General features: G+C 38.1%; 1 protein-coding gene and 1 pseudogene across 11 annotated transcripts in view; both read right to left on the bottom strand.

The window, feature by feature from the left end:
* The window catches only part of GRIP1 (glutamate receptor interacting protein 1), a gene marked incomplete at both ends in the record, with an annotated part of 711,985 nt that overhangs the window by 333,497 nt on the left and 352,692 nt on the right, over positions 1–25,796 (bottom strand). The gene's annotated exons all lie outside the window — the stretch shown is intronic.
* Positions 7,208–7,638, bottom strand: LOC308269806 (small ribosomal subunit protein uS12-like; annotated as a pseudogene). The gene has a single exon. The product of its transcript is annotated as a small ribosomal subunit protein uS12-like (transcript).

Here is a 25,796-nt window from a genome sequence, read left to right as displayed (position 1 = left end):
AGAATAATTGGGAAACGAAAAGGACTTCAGATAAGTGAGGAGAGATTCCAGTAAAATAACGGAAGAGGAGTAAGGGAGGGAGGTGGGGTAGGAAGGAGGCTTGATGAGGGAAACAGTTCAAATAATGCTACGCAGTACACTAAATTATCACTATCAATCTTTAATAACATGTCTGGGAACGGGAGAAAGTGAGGAGCAATCTGTACCAAGTGCTGTACGTATGTTTCTATTACTCAGAACCTCATTATGATGTGTAACTACAATTCTCCAATAAATCATATATTTTTTTAAAAAACCCACAGAACTTTAAACCACAATGAGGTATAATTTTCTTTTATTACATGTAGAGCCCATCAATGTTGCCACCTACCCCCCTAGAGAGAACACACAGCCACATGCCACAGGAAGGTGGAGGACTGAGTGTTGCTTCCCCACAGAACTCCCGGAGCTGGCAAGTATCTCCTTCTCTTGATGCAGTGATTGCAAGGGCGGGATCTACTCTAAGGAAAATATTCAGAAATACAGCCAAGATGTTTGTGTGCCATCATAATATACTTAAAAGTAAAAGGACTTGTTGATCCCTTTGCTAGTAACACTTTCTTCCATTATTTGTCTGGGAAATTCTTTCTTCTCTTCCCTGATTCAGCCTATCCCTGAACTCTGACCACCTTGCTATCCCTGTTCTACAATTGACATAACGTCCTGCAGCCACCTTGGTGAGGCTTGATCTACTGGAATATTTTGCTTTGCCTCAGTGTTCTGTCTAGTTATAAGGTCCCTTCTGAGCTTCTTCACTGCATACTCGTCATCTAATGACGTCATTAATACAAAGTAATTTTTGAATAAATGCATGAATAAATAAATGAACACATGATTGATGGGAAGTAGGAATGCACTCGTTTTTATTTTGATTTTTTCTCTAAGATTCCATGTTGGTTTTGTGGGCCTCCTTATTATTCAATATTAACTGCAATAGAAGCTACTAAAAATAGCGTAGTTTCATATAGTTCACCTGAATTAAAATTCAATACTTCCACCTGTGAAGTATTTACTATGTAGGATTCGAAACTAATACAAAACATCCAAGATTTGTTTTAAATTTTTCAGTAGGGGAAAAAAGAAAACAAAAGTGAACCATGTCTCAGCTTGCAAGCTGGCTCCCCATGAATAAAGCTGTTTACTGTAATCTCCCACTCTGTCCCCAAGCCCACATGTTCTTAGAAACTTCCAATGTTATAGACCCAGAGATCTAAACCATAGCTTCTAACCTTTGTAGTTGAGCTCTGAGGGTTTTCTAGAAATGGCCCTTAGATTGCAAACTCTAAGGAATGATTCATTCTTATTGCTGATTTACATATTTATTTTGACAGGTTAAAACCTAGTCATATAAGTAAGTGTGGAATATCTAAAATCAAACATTTATAAAAGCAGATTGAGGCATCCCAAAAACTAGGCTGAGAAGACAGGAAGAACCAAGCTTCAGAGTCTTTTACCACCAACTATAGCATTAACCCTGTGCAACTTGCAGTTTTCGTTAGAGTAGAACATTCCAAACTCATAGACAGCCACCAGGGTCATTCTATCCTGAACACTCTACACCCTCTGCTTCCCAGGAATTTATTCCTGATTCCTCCCACCCCACCAATTTTTGAGAACTGTTTTATGTACACTCTTTGAATTAAAAGTAACCAATCACTTTTTTACAAAACAACATACTACCCTGCCTGCATCAATATAAATTCTTGACAAAAACCTGATATAATTCCCTTCCCAATTTGGGGGGTTGGCCTTAAGACTTGTTCGAAATCTGTGAGACCCCATAGCACATTTCAGACTGCCTAAAATTTGTGTCTCCTGAGTTGCAACTCTGTCTCTTTTCAATTTGTTGCCTTGGTTTCTCTGAAGGGTCTACATCAAACACATGAATAAAACTTGCTTACGTTCAGTCTCTAAAATCTGATTAAAAACAGCAAACACAGTCTTTTTGCTCTGAGCAGCAGTGGTATGCCTTATGATTGTACTGCTTCAGTCAATAACTGATTGAAAAGAAAAATATTCTGAAAACTTGCCCTGGCCTACTTAGAGAGCTATAATGTTGTTACCCATTCTGAGCATTTCATGTAGTCCTTCTTTTAAAAAGAGGTAGGAGCCATGTATAGTGGCACACATGCCTGTAATCTCAGTACTTGGGGGACTGAGATGGGGCTGAGACGAGAGGTTTGAGATGAGCATCAGCAATTTATGAGACTCTTGGCAACCTTGAGAGACCCTGTTTCAGTACAAAAAAAAACAAAGAACTAGGGGTACAGCTCAGAGGTAGACTGCGCTGGCTTCAGTTTCCAATACCATATACAAAAAGAGGTAGGTTTGTTGTTGTTGTTATAATCGTTGTTGTTATTGTGTGTGTGTGCACCTGAATGCAAGTGGGAAAGAATAGAGTGGCAGCCTCCTCCATTCACCTGTTTCTTGTTTACTTCTCCTTTATGAAGTTGGAATCTGGTAAGTGTCTCCATCATTCAGCTATTCCTGAAATTCCTTTCAGCGTTCTGTAATATTATACACTCAAAATCCATACTTTTGCAAAAAACAAGCCTATATTTATTGTGTGTGTGTGGAGGGGTACTGGGGATCGAACCCAGGGACATTCTACCTTCAAGCTACACCTTCAAGATACATCTCCCTTTTCTTATTTTTGGTTTTGTAACCTGGTCTTGCTAGGTTACTGAGAGTCTCAATAAGTTTCTGAGGCTGACCTTGAACCTGTGATCTTCCTGTCTCAGCCTCCCAAGTACTGAGATTACAGTCATGGGCCACTCCATTCATTTAAATATGCTATTTATGCCGGGCGTGGTGATGAACGCTTGTAATCCCCGTGCTTGGGAGGCGGAGACAGGAGGATCGTGTAGGTTCGAAGCCAGCTGTGCTGGCTTAAGAGACCCTGTTTCCAAAAATAAAATAGCATAAAATAGGTCTGGGAGTGTAGCCCGGAGGTAGAAGAGCGTTCAGGAACCCCAGTACCACCAAAATAAATAAGTAAATAAATAAATAAATAAATATCTTATTTTTTACTGTTATATTTCAGAATAAAAAGAGAATAAAGTAAAAAGGGGTCCATCTTGCATGAGAGAGGTTATTAGCATTATTTATAAGAAACAGAAGAAATAGGTATCTGCATAAAAACTACTATTCCATGTTGTTGATAATATAAAAGGGCATTTTTCCCCCCAGAATCCCCTGATCTTTCCTCCTGAATATTTAAAGTGCACTGGTTCATTAAGTCTTCATGGCCCTCAACAGAAGTTCAGCATCTCTGAGGACACACAGCACATAGCCGTGAAGGAAGAATACAATGAGGCTGTTTATGACACTTAAGAAATGGAATCAGACAGGACTCTTAGTCAAGTCAGATGTAGCTGGGTAAAGGTAGCCAAAGCACTTATAAATAAATAAATAAATACATACATACATACATACATACATACATACATATAAGCATACATAATTACATACAAGAAAGGAAAAAAATCTATTCCTCGTGTAAATTTTTGTTTTAATTTTAGGTATTTAGCAAAAAGAATGTTTTATATGGCTATTAATTCAAGGTAGTGATAAAAGTTTACAATACCAGAGTTAGATTTTATTAGTTTAAATTTCACTAAGAAAGTTTAGTTTGCATACTCATTTTCTTAGTCCAGGCCTAGGTAGACCAATGATAATTCAGTGTGTTCCATTGATGATAAATTATTTAGAAAATAAAACCAACCCCTTAGTGATTATCTCAATATGTAAATTATTCTTATTTTCCCCTCTAACCTTCACAAACAATAGCAACCAGAATTACAACAGTTTGTGGGGCAAGGAAACAGCAGCCTCTGGGGTGGATCTGACCCACAGGCCTGGGAAGTAGACATGTGGCATTTAATAGTGTTCCTTTGGCACAAGCCAGTGGAGCAGACAGGCTTTTGACATGGAGTCAGGAATGGTCCCTATACTTTCCTGATCACCAGACTGATAATGAAACTGCTGATAGACTTCTTCATCCTTGCAGCAAAATCAAAGACTGCCTTTGGGGAGGGCTGTCAAGTAATAAGAACAGACAGAGAGAGTTAGAGGGAGCTGAGCCACTGGCAGCTCCCACTTGCAAAGTAAGTTAACAGCTGCTTTCTTGGTTACTACACATGTATCTAAAAACACTGACAATACACTTTGATGTTAAGATTTTATAACCTTGCCGGGCACAGTGGTTTATGCCTATAATCCCAGTACATGGGTAGCCTGAGACAGGAAGATTGCAGGTTCGAGGCCAGCCAGCCAGATTCAGCAACTTAGGGAGATTCTCCTTCAAAATACAAAATAGAAAGGGCTGGGACCCGGCATGGTGGTGCAGGCTTGTAATCCCAGAATTTGGGAGGTTGAAACGGGAGGATCTTAGTTCATGGACAGCCTCAGCTACTTAGTGAGAACCTTTGCAACTTAGTGAGACCCTGTTTCAAAATAAAAATAAAAAATAGAGGTGAGAATGCAGCTCAGCGTTAGAATGACCCCAGGTTCCATCCCTAGTACCACAAAAAGGGGGGGGGGCTGAGGATGTAGCTTGAAGGAAGAGTGCCACAGAATTCAATCGCTAGTACCAAAAATTATTTATATTTAAAAATTCTTTTGATAGTGATAAATCATAGGTTCACAGATACAATAGGTATATTTCAGGGCTTACAATATTTTTAATTCTTTAGAATGTTAAGAGAAATTAGTTTTTGTAAAGCTCTTGAAAATAAATATGTTTTATGTTCATATCCTTTTTATGCCTCATATTAAAAAATTAAAATAATGTCAGGTAGACAAGCACAAGAAATATAGAATACATTTATGTAACTGAAAAAATAATTTATCACCTCTCCACAATAAAAATGCATTAACTTAGACTTTATGTTTAGATTATGTATATATACTTAAATCATATGCTCTTACATTTCAAAATCCACAAATTAAAGTCTATATTTACTTTTTCCTTGAGTGGCTGTCCTAAACTACATTTAGTTGTAGCTGACTCCCTCTGCTGGCAAAAAGTGATATTTCGTTTTGTATGTGAAAACACATTTGGGTCAAGATTTTGACATGATAGAAACGTAACTGCTAAATCTGGTAACTTAATAATATCACCATACAACATGATTTTATAGCCATAGATGAATGTATATAAAGTAAAAGATAACAGGTCATGAATTAGAACAGATTGATAAATTGTAAAAAGCTTTTGATGGTAAAACCTGACCAAAGCTGACAGAACTTATGTTATGCCTTTATTTTGCCCTACTTAGTGCAAATCTTTATAGAGTTCACTACATTAATATTGTTTGATAATAGAGAGCTGTTTCTGGGTCCTTTTGGGGGCAGGAACTGCATACTATGTAACATACAGGTGATATTAGTGTGAGAGGACTATGTTGTTTTCTAAAGGCCAATAGTCCAAGACAACGCACCCACCTTAAGTATTTCTAATAAGGGATTATGAACATATAACAAAACTAACTTAAGAAAAGCAAATGTCAGTATGCAGCTAAGCCCACAAATCAAATAGCATAAGTGCCGAAGGAAAGACTTAGTTTAACAGAATACTTAATAAAAAGAAGTTGGCTAGTTTATACTGAGATGCTACTCTTTTTTTAAGTATTGTTGGCACACTATAATTGTACATGTAGTGACATTCACAGTGATAGATTCATATATGTGGCCAACATTACTCAATCCGTTTCCTTCCCTGTACCTCCTCTGCTCTCCCCTCCTTGCTCCCCATCTTCTTCCACCACTCTACTGGTCTCCCCTGTGTTTTCGTACATCTCTTTTCTTTCCTTTGTTCTCTCTAGCTTCCACATATGCGAGAAATCATGTGGCCCTTGATTTTCTGAGTCTAGCTAATCTCACCTACCATGCTGCTCAGAGTTGCTATTGTTTTAGTATCTATTATTTGCCCAGTCACTGACTGGTCACTTGGTATAAACTCTCATCATAGCAGTAACTGTCTGAGGTAAAAATTCAACTCTCAAATTATAGATAGAAAACTGAGGCTCACTGATATTTGCAGTGATTATAGCCACTGCATGGTAGAACCAGGATTTGAGCCCTGCTCTTCCTGAATTTCCGAAGCTACGCTGCCATCTAAACCAGGTGGGGACTGAATCTAAAGCATGTTGAGAATACTGGAATAAAGGGAACGGTTGGTAGAAAAGAGTACTAGCTGAGATAAGAGTGGAGGCAAGGTTTAAAGGCATGACAGCCATCCTCGAAGATGAGAAAGATTTATGTAAAAAAATTAATAACCTTTTTCTTTCGTAAAAGGAGCTATAGGGATTTAGATTTCAGCTCAACATAAGAAGGCACTTGGTAAATTTTGGAGATTGAAAGCTTCAAGTGAGCAGGGATATTTGGTCTGTGTTGTTCACTGACAGACCCCAGAACCAATTATACAGTCGAATGTTCTTTAAATATTTGTTGAAATAATGAATGAGCTGATGAGAAACAAGAGGCAGCAGCCAGTCTTCAGTGGCAGCCCCTCTCAGGGCAGCAATCCTGGTTGCCTTGCCTATAGTGCAGGCACGTTTATAACTTTGTTTAGCCCTCTCTCCGTTCCTCCATTAGATGAGTTCTTTAAGCCGAGAATGTGCCATCCCTTTATCTTCAGCATCTAGGAAAATTGGCAGCACAGAACAGATGGTTCGTAAATGCCAGTTGAATGAATATGGAAATGAATCATAATGGCTACTCAGACTTGCTGTAGTACACTCCGCATTTTAGTAAAACAATTTTGCACATTGAACCCATTTCTTTATGTATAACTGAAGAACCGATACCTGAGATCCCATTACAAGTAGAGTTGAGCCCTAAGATTTTACCTCTTGGTTTAGAAATATAAAAAAGGCTCAGAAATAATAACGTCACCACTCAAGGAGGATGCTAAGCATACTGTACAGAACGCTTGTTCTGAACAGCTAGGACTAAACACGTCTCTGGACAAATGAGAGGGAACCCGTTAAACTGTATCACACATGTTTCCTCTACACATATAGATTCCTCTAGGCATATATTATAATGCACAAAGTTCACATACATGACTTTCTAGAGTTTTCTCATAAAATTTTTGTTTTAGGATAGTTTTATTTTTTGTTTGGAATACGAAAATTTATTGCCGCCACATTTTTACCATTGAAATTTATGATCTTGGTCTTTCTTTCTTGCCTTTGTATAAGGCCAAGAGAGAGACACTGGCTACTTTAACAGCCTTAAATCGGACTCCAGGAATGTCACCAACAGTATGACCTTTCTGACCAAATCTGGCAACCAAAACTTCATCGTTTTCCTCAATAAAGTTCAAACATCCATCCTTAGGTACAAAAGCTGTGATTTTCTTACTGTTCTTGATTAGCTGCACCCTGACACATATCCTAATAGCAGAATTTGGCTGTTTGGCTTCAACCCCTACTGTTCCCAGCACAATTCCTTTGCATGGGAAACACCTCCAAATGGGTTAGCCTTCACGGCAGTGCCCAAATAGGCTTTCATGTACTATTTATCATGTCACTTCTGTTCCCACTAGTGACTATGGAGCTTCCAGGCAGTGCGAAAACCGCAGCACTTTTCCATCCTGCCAGTGCCACAAGCCAAGTGGAAAAAAAGGGTTGTTTTAGATTTATTTAAACAAACAAACAAAAAACTATGCCAGGCATGGTGGTGTGTGCTTGTAATCCCCACACTTCGTAGGCGGAGACAGGAGGATCGCGCTGGTTCAAAGCCAGCCTTGCTGGCTTAAGAGACCCTGTTTCCAAATAAAAATATGTAAAAATAGGTGTGAGAGTGTAGCCCGGGAGGTAGAAGGGCTTCCAGGAACCCCAGAACCGCACGCACACACACACACACACACACACACACACACACACACACACACAAAATCCTAAAGACTACTAAAGTTGCAATATTCCTTACTCTCAGCTTTCCCTTTTACTAACATCCCAACATTTGTTTGGTAAATTTGTCACAGTTAATAAATGACTACTGGTACATTATTGGTACACACAATCCATACTACCTTATTCACATTTCCTCTGGTTTCACCAAGTGTCCTTTTTCTGCTCCAGGATCGCATCCAGGACAACACACTTGTCTTACCTCCTCTCTGCTTTGATAGTTGCTCACACTTTCCTTGGTTTTTGAGGAATTTGACAGGTTTGAGTAGCGATTAGATTTTATAAACTGTTCCTCAACTGGGATTTGACTGCTATTTTTCTTATGATTACATAGGAATTCTATGTCATCGGAAGGAAAACCAAAGCGGTAAAATGCCATCGTCATCACCCCCATAACAAGGAGGCAGACTAGACAGAAAGCTGGTCACCTCTGCCGCCCCTCACTTGGCTGAGGCCACTTTGTCAGGCTTCTCTGCTGTAGAGCTGCTCTTTCTTTTTCTGAACTGTACTCTTTGGAAGGAAGTCACGATGTAGCCCATACTCAAGGAGTGGAGATTTATGTTCTCCTTTCTATTGTGTTTTTACAAGTAGAAATTCTATCATAGATTATCTGTATACATGTGAATATATAATGTCAATCCGGGTACTCTGTATTGGGAGGAAGGGTCATGGGAAGGGGGCACCAAAAACATGTGCATGCATGTCACTGTCAACATGATTTACATTATGATGTGAGACTATAATGCACCAATAAAAGCACACACACAAAGCAAAACCAATAAAATACCAAAAAAGTGGAAAATAATGTCTTAAAAGACTGGACATGGTGGTGTATGCTTGTAATTCCAGCACTTGGGAGGCTGAGACAGGAGGATTGCAGGTTCATGGCCAGCCTCGGTTACTTAGTGAGGCCCTCCACAACTTAGTGAGACCCTGTTTCAAAATAAGAAGTAAAAATAGGGCTGAGGTATAGCTTCTAGGTAGAATGCTCCTGGGTTCAACCCTCAGCACCAAAAAAAAAAAAAAAAAAAAAAGAAGAGAAATAGTTTGATAAATATACAAAATGCACCCTGCCCTTTAGGAGACTGAATTAACAGCGGGAACTCTTACAGTAACAGTCTCTTAAAAAATAAGTGAAGCCAGGTATGGTGTCTCATACTTGTAATCCCAGTATTTGGGAGGCTGAGACAGGAGAATCGCAGGTTCCAGACCAGCCTCAGCAACTTAGCAAGACCACAATTCAAAAGAGAAATTAAAAAATAAGGTTGGGGGTATAGCTCAGAGGTAGAATGTTCTCAGTTCTATCCCTACTACTTCCCCTCCCCCCACAAAAGCTTCATTGTCGAAGACATTTTCATCTGAGATGTATTCTAAGGTTTCGTTTCCAATGTAAACAAGCAGGTCCATCATTTTTCTTCCTCATCTCTTGCAAATATGTTTTATACTTGAGGTTAAGTTGATATGTATTTGTTAAAAGCTTTGAAGGTGGTGTTTCTAAACCTGATTGATTTGTTCCAAATCTGTATATTAACTTTCTTACGTCTATAACCAAAAGGCAGTGAACCTAATGCACTCTCCCTGCTAATTTACTGCTGCTCTGACCCCTGAGTTAATGATCTCACATGCACAGGAGAAATTCAACCTATTTCCCTTGTCGGGCACTTTGCAAGGCCTTTATGATTAAAGAGAATCTTAATATAAATAATGCAAGGTCAATAAGGTAGTATGCCGAACTGCATTTAAAATATTCATGCAATTCTTTTCAAAAAATAAAACTACAAATTGCAATTCAGACCAAGGCTTCTGAAGGGAGAAGGATACAATATATGAATGAGTCTGAATAGCTCCTTCTGAAATGAATTTATAGAAGAATCCTCCACAGGGCTCTGCGTTTCTGGATCATTTCAGAATAGTTTATAATAGTAGGACAAAGCACAGTGTTTCTGAAAATACTAGATAATACGGTATGCTTCATTCAGATATGGTGGATTTGTCTTCAAGCAATCTGTTGTGACTTTATGGAGGATATATTTTCCTTCATTCCTCAAATATAGTGATGTAATTTACTAGGGCAGTAAAATAGCTTTGGATATTGATTTAGAGCTCACATGGATAACTTGATTTAGAGCTTGCTGGCTTAGGTTCCTGCTAGTTGCCCAGGAGGGACTCGAACTTGCAATCCCCCTGCCTCAGCCTCCAGAGTTACAGGCAAGGGCCACCGCTCCCTGGTAATGTGGGCTCTTTCTTTCTTTCCTCCCTCCATCCCTTCATCCCTCCCTCCCTTCCTTCTTTTCTTTCTTTTTTTTTGAGTCTGGAGATGAAACCCAGGGGCATTCGACCTCCGAGCTATACCTCCTGCCTGTTTTTTATTCTTTATTTTGAAACAGGGTCTCACTAAGTTACGGAGGGCCTCACTAAGCAGCTGGGGCTGTCCGAAAACTGCGATCCTCCAGTCTCAGCCTCCGGAATGCTGAGATTACAAGCGTGCCTGGCTTATGTGGGCACTTTCAAACATTAAAGTTTAACACAATCCTATCCATTTTTTTTTTGGGGGGGGGGGTGGTACTGGGGATCCTGGAAGCCCTTCTACCTCTGGGCTATACTCCCAGACCCATTTTTATACTTTTTATTTTGGAAACAGGGTCTCTTAAACCAGCGCAGATGGCTTCGAGCCTGCGCGATCCTCCTGTCTCCGCCTCCCAAGCGCAAGGATTACAAGTGTGCACCACCATGCCCAGCTCTGTCCATTTCTTTTCTAACATGTAATGACATGCACTTTTCCATGTAGTTTGCTTTCTGACCAGAATTTATATTTACCAGCTTTAAGTTAAATACAAGCTGAAAAATATTTTATGTTAATAAAATAATTACGAAGAATTATGATTATTATGAAGAATTATGATTCTCTTAGGTAAAGGAGATGAATAGACAGGACTGGTGGAGCATGTCTGTAATCACAGTATTTTGGAGGCTGAGACAGATGAACTGTAGGTTTAAGGCCAGCCTCAGCAATTTATCGAGACTTTGCTTCAAAACAAAAATAAGAAGGGCTGGGAGTGTAGCTCAGAGGTAGAATACCCTGGGTTTAATTTCTAGTACCACACTCAATAAATAAATAAATAAATAAATAAATAAATAAATAAATAAATAAATGGCCAGGGTATAAGCTCAGAGGTAGAATGCCCTAGGGTTCAATATCCAGTGTTAACAGGAAAAAAAAAATTGGTAAAATGGCACAATCTTGATTTTCAGCATGGAACATGTTAGGATGCTGTCTACAGAATGGTGATTGACTTGTATAGTCATCTTGCTGACATGACACAGATACTCTGCTTCCTCTGGGGTATCTTTCAATTTCTGCACTTGAACTTTTGATGCAATGTAAGACGCTAGATGTCACATACTTATGTAACTCAATTATATCTCATGATTTTAGGACATGAACAACTGAAGCCAAACAAGGCAAGAGGAGAGTAAAATGATACAGAAATGCAGCCTGGATGTGACCTGGGGGTAAATCACTAAATCACTTCCCTCCTAAACCATATTTCATCACCTGTAAAATATTTTCCCATAAAGCTGTGAGGTGTAAATGAGAGGACATCACGTAGAAAATGCTTGGCCCCGTATGCAGTACAGACCCTGAGTCCTGGCATTGTTGCCACCGCCTCGCTTCCCCTCTAGGTGGTGAGCTCATTGAGGTGCTATGTCTTTTTCATTCCAGGTCAGTGTCAGCAATGGTTGAATCCAGAACCAATGGTGTCTGTAGCATGATGGAGGAATACTGTATGCTCAAAACACGCAAAGTCCTTTCATAGACCTCTTATCTCTATTATAGCTTTTAGCCAGGAAAGATAAAAATAGGCCAGCAGCCTAATTTTCTTCTGCTAAAATAACCTAGTACCCTCTCATCAAAAACATTCTCCCTAGCTGGGCGTGGTGGCACACGCTTGTAATCCCTTCACTTGGGAGGCGGAGACAGGAAGACTGCACAGGTTCGAAGCCAGCCTCGCTGGCTTAAGAGACCCTGTTTCCAAAGAAAAATATAAAAAATAGGTTTGGGAGTATATCCCGGAGGTAGAAGGGTTTCCAGGAACCCCAGTACCACCAAAAAAAAAAAAAAAAAAAAAAATTCTCCCTTAAATTGTCTTAGGACAGTGAATCCTTAAACTTTCTCAAAGTAGGATGGGCAGTAATAGCCTCACCTACTCAGAGCCAAAGCAGACAGTACCTAAAAAATAGAAGTCTGTTCTTAGGAATCAAATGGTTATTGGTCTGTAATTCCATTCTTAGACATACATGAGTGTCTATCAGGTGCCAGGTGGTGTGCAAAGTATGGAAAACAATGGCAAGTAGAACAATCTCTACTCAACAATTTGAAATACAAAAATGGCTACACTAGCAGGCACAGGCTTATAATCTCAACTACTCAAAAGTTTGAGTCAGGGAAATTACAAGCTGAAGGCCAGCCTGGGCAACTTAGTGAGATTCTGCTCCCAAAAATAAAATAATAAAATAAAATAAAGGGTTGGTGATAATAGTTCAGTGGTAGGGTGTACTGGGTTTAATCTGCAGCACTAGAAAAAAAAAAAACAAAAACTGAATGACTTCTTTAAGTTAGAATGCCAGAGAGTTACTTTGGGGTGCTTCTTGACTTTTACCCCAGAAGAGTGGGAGGAGAACCTCCAGAAGGAGAAACAGCATAGGCAAGTTTGTCTGCTGTACCCCACACTCTTAGAGCCACTGGCCATGCTGAGCTGCTTATCTGAAACATCCATCAGAGCAGTTACCCTCCTCGTTCACCCCTCACAACTGGACTCCAGTGCTTCCTCTCCTGAGAGTCTTTATTGACCATTCCTTCCTTTTCCTAGAGTTAAGTCCTTCCTTGTTTGTCTTGGGCCTGTTTCTGTGAATGACAACTTTTCCATGCTGCTGGGTAATTTATTGGCTTATGCATTTTCCCTCACTAGTTAAGGGGCTCAGACAACAAAAACCAGCCTGGTTCTCCTCTGCACCCTGGCACCAGAGCCTCTTGCAAGTGGATGGCCAGAAAATAGTCACTAAATTATAAGTGAAAAACTATTGTAACTCATGGAAATAAAAAATTGGAAATTTCCCTAGTAAGAGAAAGGCACAGGAAAAAATGGTCACGTAAACTCACCTGTTTTTTATTCAGTGACCCATCATTTTCCCATAGTTCAAAGCCCCACACTACACAGTTGTTTTCACAAGAACCAGAGGGAAATGCACTAGGAAGTGTGTGTGTGTGTGTGTGTGTGTGTGTGTGTGTGTGTGTGTGTGTGTGTTTCTATCACTCTGAACCTCATTATGACATATAACTGCAATGTACCATTCAAAAAGTAGATTCATTATTATCTTAAATGTCCTACGGATGTCTTCAGTTGTAATTTGTACTACTTGGTATTTTAAACAAGTATGAAAAATTATCTTTGTTTCACTTTATAAATACACTCATCAGTTCAGTTGAGCCTAATTTAAACCTAATGAGAACTTTTTAAGAAAATAAAACTAGAATCTGATTCACAACTAAAGGATTTGGTATACTCAGAATGAGAGATATTTGAAGTAAAAATGTTCTATTCATACAATATTTTACTCAAAGTGATAACCTTTTTGTTAATTATCAGAAATGTTCATGGCATGGAAGATTAGTAAAAATATGAATAGGCTTAATTATTAATTTTATTTCCAAATGTGTCCTCTAAATCTTTCCCTTTCCATTTAGTTTCCATAAAAGTTTGTGTCATAATCTATAGAAAATAAATACATCACATAATCTCAATTTCTCTCTAATTATCAAGAAAATTACCTTTTCAAAGGAGATCAGCCTAAAATATTTACTCCTTTTGTGCTTTTTGAATTATCAAAAGATAATTAATTAATCACTGCATTTTGATGTAGTTTACAGTGAACATTGCTGTCTTCAGTATAGTACCAGAAAATTACTTATCATGAAGCTTCATTTAATGAACATTTCTAAGAGTGACTTCTTCAAAAGTGTTACCCCTTACATACACTTGGAGAACAGTGTTCCCCATCTTCTGGGGGGCCAAGCCAGAAAGTGGGGCATCAGCTATGATTCTTCCCTTACTTTCCACTCACTCATCCATCTAGCCATTAGTCACACCAAAGTCCTATAGATTGTGCTCCCCAAATATCTCTTAGGATACAAACGCCTTCATATGACTAGCTCCAGAACTCTAGTGCAGGCTTCCTCTTCTCCTCCTTCTTCAGGTATGGTTCGTGTTCCTTTCAACATCCCAGTGGAAAGGTCTCCAATTACTCTCAATTGCCAAGGACATAAAAAGGTACTCGAGCTACTTCTCAAACTAACTTCATACATGCCTCTGTAGCCTCAAGTAGCACTTGAGACAGTACTTTTACTTTCTGGAACTTGTCCTCTAGTCTCGCTCCTCCTTAGATACAGCTCATGATGCCCCTGTTTTTAGGACCCTCTCCTCATTTAGGGAACTGACAAGCTCCTCTTTTATCCATCAGATATGACCTTAAGCAAAGTTCTACAGTCTTCTACTGGGAGGTGTGTGTGTGTGTGTGTGTGTGTGTGTGTGTGTGTCCTCTAGATTAATCACCTTGTGGTCAGGACCACTCCTTTTCATCTTTGTTGCCAGGATTGCCTGGAATGAGGAAGATAATCAGTAAATACAGGTTGAATAGATGAATGACTGTCCACTCCACCAATGGCTAAGACTGCCATGCAAACACTAAAACGTGTGATAAGAGAGACAGTGCACACAGGGTCTTGATTAGGATGCAGGAACTGCTGCCTGCTGCCTCCCTATCCCCCTCCTTCCTCAGTGGTTGTGCAGTCGGAGCTTTGTGGAAGACCCTTTAGATCTAGATGTTTAAGAAACAACATTTTAACGAATTGGGATCATTTAAGAGGGTCCATCTTCAGAGGAACATGTAGTCAGTTCCTGGGGACCCTTTAACTGAAAGGAGCATTGCTCACTCACTGTGAAGAGGTCACACATCTTTTAGCCTCTGACTGGTGATTCTTTCCAGATTAAGTTCTATCTGTTCCTGCTGGAAAGGATTTTCTGAGACTGATATATTTAACAGGTATTTCCCTATGAAAAATATTCTCCATTTTTTGAATGTCAGTTTCTTTATTTAAAAAATTAGAATACCCTTTCACTGTTAGAAGGATCAAATTCTATAAAAAATAAAACTTTGAGAAGCATAAAAAATCAAATATTTCCCCTGGTTTCAATCCACAACATTGAGAAAACAAACAAACAAAATAAATAAAAATTAAACTAAAATGCTTTTATTTCCAGTTTATGTGAATATATTCAATTTGCATGTTTTCTTAGTCAAGTTAACTGATTTGAAGAAATAGGTTTTTAATCAGGAGGGAGAAAATTCTGGTGTTTTGATGACCTGAAAGTTTATTAGGGGTTCCTAGAGATAAATGGATGTCCAGGCCTGTTGCAGACATGGGAAACCAGAGCTTCTGAAAACAGCCCTTGGAATCTGTGTGGTAAAGGTTCCCTGGCACATGCGGATAATCAGCTAGGTGGAATCCTGTTGATTTCCTTTGAAACCCTTTCAGAATGCGTTGCTCAACGTGGAGGCATGGGTTAAGAACACAGATATTTGGTCCCAGAAAAACTGAATGAAAAGCTAGATGATTACTTTAACTTTCTCACTTCTGGCGACTCTGGGGGAAAAGGAAGTGCAACCAGGAGCAACGCCACAGGAAACAGGAAGAGAAGGGGGGCTGGAGGTTGAAATTTTACTTCTTAAAACACTTTCATCTTTTTGAAAGCTTCATACATCTCATGGTCCCCAGCACTCAAGCTCAAGTATGTTCTGAGTATTCAAATTATTTTAGTTTAATAGTCTCCTCTCCTCACCCTTCTTACAGGGAAACACACATCTCAGGTAGGAAATTGATAATACTGCTAAGAACATTATTATGTATATACCTCTGTTTTATGATAGAATATGCTTTAAGTCCTAAAAATCCTCGTCATCTTTAGAAACACAACTTATTCTTAGGCTGAAAAGAAAGAAAAGTCCTAGAAAGAAAAGTCCAGTAAGTTAGAGAACATAAATATATATAAGAGCCTGTTCTTATTACTGGACAACTCATGGCAGAAAAATATTTTTCTTGAATTTTGTAGACAGAGGGCAGTGTATACAAGCCAGTTATACGAGCGCAAGTCTATATACTGATTTTATTTTAAAAATGCTTTCTTTAAGACATCTTTGTGTTGTGGCTTATTTATTTATTTTGTGGTACTGGGGGGTGGAACACAGGGGCTTTTCTACCTCCAGGCTATACTCCCAGACCTATATTATATTTTATTTGGAAACAGGGTCTCACTAAGATGCTGAGGCTGACTTTGAACCTGTGTGATCCTCCTTTCTCAGCCTCCCAAGCGCTGAGATTACAAGCATGCGCCACCACGCCAGGTGTGTTGTGTCTCTTTTAAATATCAAGATATTGTTTACTCATTTGTAGCAGCCTGGAATTTTTGCTCATAGTAAAAAAAAAAAATCTCTACAAGGCTCAGTGAGGTGTTTGTTTCTTTGAATCAGAAAATTATGTATCTGATATCAGCATGGCATTGGAAAAGGGTGTACACACAGATGTAGTGACAAGCATAGTGCCAGGAAACTCAGCAGTGAAATATGATATCTTGCCATACTCTGTCATTATGCAAATCCAAGAACTGTATTGCCCAAGTGATATTAGTGCAGTCAAAAGAGAATTAGAAATCATTTTAAAATTATCTCTCTATTGCTGTCCATGCTTTAAAATGGTAACTCATATTGAACAGTAATGGTTCTGGTCTTTTCTTTAATTATAAATGACATCCCACTTAAATCCAGTGTATCCAACTGACAACAAAATTAAATTAGAGGAGTTTAAGAGATGTTGATTTAAAATCTTATTGGGTATTCTAGAGGAAGTCTCTTTCCTATTTTGAGTTTGGTTAATGCAGCTGTTCTTGGGCTAGAAGATTTTTAAAAAATTAGTAGTTCTCTCTGGTAGGAGAGAACAGGCAAATGGCATACTGTGTTTCCTGGGACAATATGTTCCTGGACAGAGGAGCACTAATCAAATCAGTGCTATACTGGGTCATCACAAGACAGTTTCCATAGAGACCTGTCAATGGCATTATACTTGGGTGATTGTTCTTCAATTTCTTTTAAATCCCCTAACTATTTTTCAGCTGTAGAATCTTCCCCCTGATATTCATACAACAGCTAGTGAGCCATCAAGACTGTGATGATGCCATCCATTAGTGCTCAAGGATTCCTACCACCCTTAATTCCTGCTGATTCTGAGTCAGCATGAATTACCAGCACTGGAGAAATAGGACGATGTTTCTCCTAAGATGATTACAAAGGTCTTTTTTTTCCCCACTTAGTTATGCCTAAGAACCCACTCAAACTCCATCATTTTATAGATAGACTAAGAAAAAGCCATCATGGTTAATACTTGGGACTGTCATTCTAACATTTTAGGGCAAAAAGGTAATAATTAAAAATATAGTTAAAATTCTTAAGCTATACTTCTAAAAGAAAATTCCAAACTAGTGTTTAAAACAATAGGTATTTCCATGATTAAATAAGTTTTGAAAACAGTAGGATAAACAAAGTAAAGCAGATGTCCTTCCCGTAGAAATTCTCACTAATGTTCTTTATGAAATCTGTAGAAAGAATGATATACATTTTTTGTGTTTTGTTTTTTCTCATGGAGCACCCATGAGACTTATAAATCTGCAAAAGAAAATTGGTAGGCACTATTATAGAGATAAGGATGACTATATAATTTATTATCCAACTAGAACATTCTTGAGAATAAAAGGAGTTACCAATAATACTTAATACTGGAAAACAGGCACACTGGCATTGTCATAGATGAGATTATCGTTTCCACATAGAGGCATAAAACAAAACAAAACAAAAACATTGTAAGGGCTAAATATAATAGAAGAATACTCATAGTAATGATTTCTGAACTTGAGGTTATAATATACAAAAAGGATAGGTAACATTCTGTGTTGCTTTAGAAGGATAACAAGACTAACAATAACAGGAAATTACCTAAAAAGAAGATATTTACACGATGGAAAAAAAAAGCACCTTCTGGCAGTTAGATTCATCTCAAAATGGAGGAAACGGTTTTTGTTGGAAAACTGTGAGCTGTCCCCTCCCTCTCCAGAGACGGACATTAACCAGAGAAAGATGCTATAAGAGGTAGAAGTAGACCCCTAAGAACCAATTAACAATGTTATGATTCTATGATTTGACTAATAGGAACTTACTGCAAGGCACTGAGATAATAAATACCATGTTGCAATCCAAGGAAATATGATTGTTTTCAAGGAAGACTCAAAATACCTTATAATACAAAATTTTCCAATTCACCATTTGAACAAAGGTATATGAACCTCAATGAACTTGAATAACTGAATTGCACAGAAGTTAAAGCACACTGAACACTGCCACAAGACCTCTATTTCTGAGACACCTTTGCATCTATGTAAAAATTCATGATCTGAAAATATCCAGGGGCAGTGATGTGGGAATTAAAGAACTAGAAGGCTCTGAGTTAGGTACAATTAATAGTTAAACAAAGGGTAAAGAGCTGAAGGAACCTCGGAGGTCATTTAAATTCAGTTTGTTCATTTCTTCAAAGGACAAGGACCTACGGATATAAAGGCTCTTAACCAATACCGCATAATAAATTAGAAGCAGAGTAGAAACCATAACCTAGGAATGAACCTGGGAACAGGTACATAAAATTAAAATTACTCTATTTTTACACAGGAAAATAGCCATATTAATTAAGGGGGGCTGCTTTTCAGGTATTGAAAATGCTGGGTTTTCTAATTTTATCAAAATAGACAGTTAAGCATGTAGTTTATAAGAATAAATCTCTAATTCTTCTAGTTCCCCCAAAAGGAAATTCAAAATAAGGATAAACATATATAATCTTTTCAGATTTAATGTTCTTTTACTATTTGTACTACACAGTCATAAGGATCAAAGTACTCATTTTATAGGTGAAATAGTAAATGATATGGCCAATATCAAATTGCTACAATGGGAAGACCCAGAATTCAAGCCCAATCAAGTCATTTGAAAACAAGTACAGGAATATTTCTATTGTGCTTACCTACTCTTTATGAATATTTTGGTTTTGTTAAGCTATTGCTGATATTTCATGATATTGAAGCACTTTCATGAAGAAAATCCAGGCAGAATCCCTACACTAATAGACTCATTTGTTTGGGGGGTACATAAAGTACCCCCCAAAAAATCAAGCCGCTAAAGCAGTGGGCTCTGGGGTTGCAGCATGCAATCAATGTATTTTGGGTGATTAGAACAAATGAGAAAAGATAATTAAATTTCTACATATGGAAATCCTCCAAAAATACCTTCTAACTTTACTTTTGACTCAAAAGTGCAAACACAGAGTACTGCCCACACACTCAGCTTCATTGTGGAATCTCCTGAGGTAGCACAGAGTACCATACGATAGCAAGCGGTCTAAGTGCAAGACAATCTCATATCTTTACACAGATGCTGGATACTGAGGAAAAGTAGGAGTCAGATGGAATTAGACATTGTCTGCGGTAGCTTCTGTACAAGAAACTAAAGTACAGCTATCAGTTTTGAGGGTCATTCTGCAAACACAACATCTGCTAAATATGGCACAGAGATTTGGTAAAAGGGGTGTTATTTTTTATTAGGTCAATATGTTATAGATTAAATTTCATGGTGGTTGGAGAAATGATGGGTAAGACAAAAGGAAACACATCAATGGTTATTCAGAGAAATGATATGGTAGGAAAGTATCACATACTCATGTCATAACATGTTGACATTCCTTCAGCCCAAAATAATAGCATGGGAGTTGAATTATTCCACAGTTATATTTAGAAGACTCTGGGAATTCACACTTGAGTAGTGAGAGAAGCTGGTTTGTACGTGGCTCTGCTTAAGTTGGAAATAGTTTTTGGAAAGCTTGCTCTGGCCCTCCCACAGTGAGAAGTTTCTGACATATCTGAACAGGGTACTGGCAGTCATTTCTTTACACATATCTGCACACTTTTAAGCAAACTGCCTCCATGACACTTTCAGTGAGGAAGAGAAGCAGATAGGTGTCACTGGTAGCTATAGGAACACAATACTTATGTGACCCTTTCTGGTCAAGGCCAGAGGTCATGTGATACTGCCTGGTCCATGCATTTACAGGGTAGCATGCCAACCTTTAGCTCTCTTTTTCTCTTGCTGTGTTGGCCTAGAGGCCAAGTGGAGATGGTACCACAAGGTTGTTCATGATGTTGACCCCTGGAGGACAGCCACCTGGATTTTCATACAGCCTGCACCAACAATGGTAAAACAAGGAATAAAGTTTAGTTGGAGCTGTACCCGACATTCTTTTGCCAGTGTGTAGCATAGCCAGTTTTAATTTTCAAAAAAGAAAAGTAATTAAAGGTCATAAAGTTGATATATCTACCCAATCCACAGAATAATACTTTCACAGAGCCAAGAGTGCCATGGTTTAAAGTCATTCTAAGTACTGATTTGTTCCTGTACTCATTTGATCTTTATTCACTTGAAGAAACTACTAGACCTGCTGCCTTACAAAACTGTAAAACTGTGAGAAAATTAATTCATGGATCATAAATTAGCTATTATGTTAAATTTTTTTCATGGAAAATGTGGAACATTTTTTCTAGATCCAGTAACTGGCCCTTTCCAACTGCAAGGGAACTAGAAAGTGTAAGGGAACAGAAGGCTACACAATGAGAAAAATGTCCCTTTCACAAACTGGCTAATGATAATGACCAGTATTAGTGTATGATTCCTCTGCTTCACTAATATGAAATGTAGTGCCCAACATATCATCATGATTAGTGTTTCTGTTTTCAAACTGTGATCTGGGGGCATGAACAATAAACTTTTAAAGGTTTAAGCACCTATTTATAATTGATCTGACCTCTAACAACCAATGAAGCAGCCTGTCATGGAGCTATAATATTTTATGTCCACAGAGGCCCCAAAGTATATTGCAATCATATATAGAAACTACACTCTGTTGAGCAGGGTATTTTTAGCACAGTTCTCAAAGCATCACTGAGCTGGAAGAATCTGAGACAGTAAAGTTAACCACTATCTTCATTTTGTCCATTAAGTAAGATCAGCTGGACCCTAAAAACGTGACACCCATTATCAGAAACAAAAGAATATTTCCTCTAGGGATCCAATGTGCCCTTCAGGATATTAACTGATAGGCTAGACATTTTGAACTAGTTAAACACATATGGTATATAGTTCAGTTAACTGACCAAATCATTTATATTGTAATAGTATAAGAGGTAAAATCTCTCCCTCTCTCTAAAGACTATAAAAATAAGGAGCTCAAACCTTGCAAAGTCCATATACTCCTTCTAGATTTTACAGTTAGGAATAGACGACTCTATGCATGTACCACACGAGTACATAGTTGATCTTCTGGGTATCAACACATTCACTTGTAATGGCATGGTAGAATAAAGTACTGTTTCAAAATTTTCAGTTTTCTGTAGTAGATTATAGATCTGAGCCCTACACCAAGTGGTTTTGCAATGCCTCTTCTTGAGTTAGGTATAGATATTCCTGCCTCACTGAGTTTGCCCAGGAGCTCTGGCATGAGAGACAGTAAGACATGGAGAGGTAAGGTGGGGTCAGGCATTGTGTGTCTCTGCTCAGTCTTCTCCCTCTTCTGCCATCTTCCAGTGAAGGAACATGAACAGGGTGACTGCTGTGGCAGAATGAGCTGAACCCAATCAGCATCTGAAACCAAGCTGCCCTGGCCATCCCACAGAACCCGGAAGGCCAAAAATACATGGAGGTTGTTGTAAAAATGGTGGTGAGGTATTTGGATTGTATCTTGTATTAATGGAACAAATTTCACTAATTAAAACAGAGAAATAGCCGGGCGTGGTGGTGCACGCTTGTAATTCCCACGCTTGGGAGGCAGAAACAGGAGGATCGCGCAGGTTCAAAGCCAGCCCCGCGCGCTGGCTTAGGAGACCCTGTTTCCAAATAAAAATGTAAAAATAGGTCTGGGAGTGTAGCCCGGAGGTACAAGGGCTTCCAGGAACCCCAGTACCACCAAAAAAAAAAAAAAAAAAAAAAACAGAGAAATACTAAAACAGAATCTTTATTTATTTCCAACCCCCCCCAAATTTTCCATTCTTCAGAAACATAACCTCTTAGAGGAAGGTAGAAAAAGAACAAAAATATCACAGAAATTAAGGATAGTAGACTTCTGAGTATCTATGAGAAAAAAATGAAATGGATGGAATGGGTTTGGCAATATGCATAGAAACTCCAAGGAGCTGCTGATGTTCACAGAGAAGGCTGCAAAAAATCTATATAAAGATAGGAGTTTTGCTCATCAAAGAACATAGGCAAGAAAGAACCCCATTTTTCTTTTATATGACCATCTTTGATGATTCTAAATCTTGACCTAAGGTAAACCCTCAAATTCAGAAAGGTTAATTAATACTTTTAGTTGTTGATATAATTTTAAAGAGGAAATAAGCCACTCAGAAGAGAAAAACACTATAATAGACATACTACAGAGACATAAGATCCATCTTGAGGGCTAATATATACTGCAAAAATGATATGGAGAAAAATAATTTATATTTTAATGATTCCTATTCTACTATTTGCAAAAATTTCCATATGTTACTTTTAATTTTTAGGATTAGGTTTTAGCTACAAGCAATAGATAGTTCAAAGTAATAGCAGCTTAAACATACGATTTCTTCTCTTACAAGAGTCTAGCGGCAATACATGGAGAGCTGGAGTGATTCATCATAGGCCCATGACTCTTCTATCTTGTTGCTCTACTATTATTAGCAGCACAATAGTTCCTTCCCCTCCTTAAGCTCTGCGAAGTCTTCCTGGTATCCAGACATTATGTCCATGTTAAGAAAGCAGGATGGAAGCCGAGTGTGGTTGTACACACTTGTAATCCCAGTACTTGGGAGGTCGAGACAGAAGGATCATGGTTTTGTGGCCAGCCTCAGCTACTTAGTGAGGGCCTCTACAACTTAGTGAAACTCTGTGGTGGCGCATGCTTGTAATCCCCGCTCTTGGGAGGCAGAGACAGGAGGATCGCGCAGGTTCGAAGCCAGCCGCGTGCGCTGGCTTAGGAGACCTTGTTTCCAAATAAAAATGTAAAAATAGGTCTGGGAGTGTAGCCCGGAGGTAGAAGGGCTTCCAGGAACCCCAGTACCACCAAAAAATAATAATAATAATAATAATAATAAATAAAGAATAAAAAAATAGGGCTGGGGGTATAGCTCAGAGGTAAATGCCCCTGGGTTTCATTTCCAGCCCCCGCCCCCGCCACCAAGAAAAGCAGGACAGATAGAGAGACAGATGAAGACTCTTTTAAGGGCACATTCTGGACATTCATTGTGATATTTTAGCCTATATCCTATGAGTCAGAAGTTAGTTTGACAGGTAGCTCTAACGGAATATAGCAAGATTTTAAAAAGAAACAAACAAACTTGAAGTTCTTTTATTAAAGAAGGGAAGGATGAGTTTAAGGAACCAGTGCCTTCTGCCACAATTCTTACTGTCATATACAGGTAAGAAATAAGCTCACCCCAAATCACTATTGAAATGCAAGACAAAAACTTTACAGGAACAAAATAATAGCAAACATTTTGAGGTCTAAAAAAAGCATTAATAGTATAAATGCAGAGAATTCCAGCATATATAAAAACCTGGGTAATATCTATAAACTCCTCCCTCCCTCCCTCCCATCCTTCCTTCCTTCCCAAAAGAGAGAAGAATGCTTCCCTCCCTCTATCGGTACTAGTTAAAATCCAAAGTTCAATAATTACTAACATTATCCAATAGATCTTACCAGTCAAATCAAAAAGTGTGAGTTTAACTGGGTTATGAAAGCTTTGATCAAAGTATGTTAATCCTGTTAGCTAGTATTAGTGGTTTAAATTTGATAGAAGAAAAACATACTATCTTTTGCCTTCTGATATTTAACATGAACTAGGTATATTAAGAAAATTATATTGATATTAATCTTTTACTACATATATAATACTTAATGCATGTAATTGTGTAGATTGTTTGCAGTTTTTTCCAATTAAATAGAAAGAGAGAAACAATTAATTTTTCCAATTTAAAGAGTAAAAACTTGAAATTGGTAAGTAATTTGCTCGTGGTCACAGAATGGTCACAGTGACATAAAGTGAAACCAAGATACAAATTTAGGTGACTCTGACTGTAAGACTGAAGATTAACCCCTGCTTTATTGCAGCATATAAGAAAAAAGAAAATATGTCTGGGAGTAACTGGACATACATTTCCTTCATTTTATTCTTCTTCTCTATCTCCTAGTTAAAAGAATAATCAGAGAACTCTTCCTCTAGAAAGTCACAATTCCAGTGTATAGAAAACCACTTCATATGTAAAAGCCATCAAAGAGTTGTGAAATGACTGAATAAACTCTAAAATTACTTATTTAGGAGTTCTATTTTAGTTCACTTTCCAATACAGTCATACCATACTAATGAGTTTTATTTTTCAATTACCCATACAAATACTTCCTAACATCATATACAATTCCACCACCTTGAATTTGTATGAAAATATCATCTATCATTAATAACTAATAGTGGTTTTAAAATACTGCAAATGGTTTCATAAGTAGCTATAATTACAAATATTGAAATTGCACGTATACAGATTACTGAAACATTCTAGGAGTAGGAACAGTAATTGAAAAAATGTGTTATTGTTTAAAATAAAATTTACAATTTCAGTTACTAACTTAAAGATCAATAGCAATCTCTCAAGTTTATAACAGAATTTTCTGTCCAAAAAAAGCTCCAATTTCAAACCTATGTGAATTGCACATCTTTTCTTAAAGCAGGTTACTCAAAGAGGGACACAAGTTGATAGCCTAAAATAAACTTATTCCTAACTCATGCCTAACTGGACACTAGTCCAATAATAAAATATCAGGAAAGTCATCTACATAGAAGAGACGCAACTCATATGTGCCACTTCCCGTGCCAATGATGCAGGGGAAGGTGACAGAACACAGCACTGGGCTGGGATGCAGGATGCAGAGATGCAGGCAAGGGAACCACTTATTCATTCTCATTCATTCTCTCTCTCTCTCTCTCTCTCTCTCTCTCTCTCTCTCTCTCTCACACACACACACACACACACACACACACACACACACACACACACGCACACACACACTTTCTCTCTCACTCTATCTCCTCCAGCACCTCTGCCTTTGGTCCTATCACTGAAAATTTAATGGAAATATACTAAAATAGAATATACTGTGTTTCTGGAAAGAAAAAACACTAAGCAAGTATAGAAATCATGATTGTTAACATTAAAATTGAAGTCATTTTTATCTTTATTTGTTAAGTATGGAAAAGAGTCTATGGGACTCCTCCCCTAGCTCTGAAGCCATAAAGTATCCTAGACACAGACTTTTCCTTGGGGAGATCTCAGTAGATAGTTTCTCTGGTGGTAGATTTCATTATGTTTAGGAGAACCATTGTATTGCTAAAGAAGAAAAGAACAGGTCTCATGAATTAAAAACAAGCCCAAATGAAATAAAATATAAAAAGAAAAAAGGTCTTGCCTTTAAAAAGATTAAAATTGACAAATGCTTCCTATCATTAAGGTGGTATTATAACACATTGGACTCAGAAGAGACTAAATTATTCATGTCATAAAAATGATTTTTACTTTTTGGCATTTTTAAGGGCTGTGATGAAGGAG

The sequence above is a fragment of the Muscardinus avellanarius genome (genome assembly GCF_963383645.1).
Source record: "Muscardinus avellanarius genome assembly, chromosome: 11".
NCBI classification, from domain to species: Eukaryota; Metazoa; Chordata; class Mammalia; order Rodentia; family Gliridae; genus Muscardinus; species Muscardinus avellanarius.
This window is presented reverse-complemented; position numbering and strand designations above follow the sequence as displayed.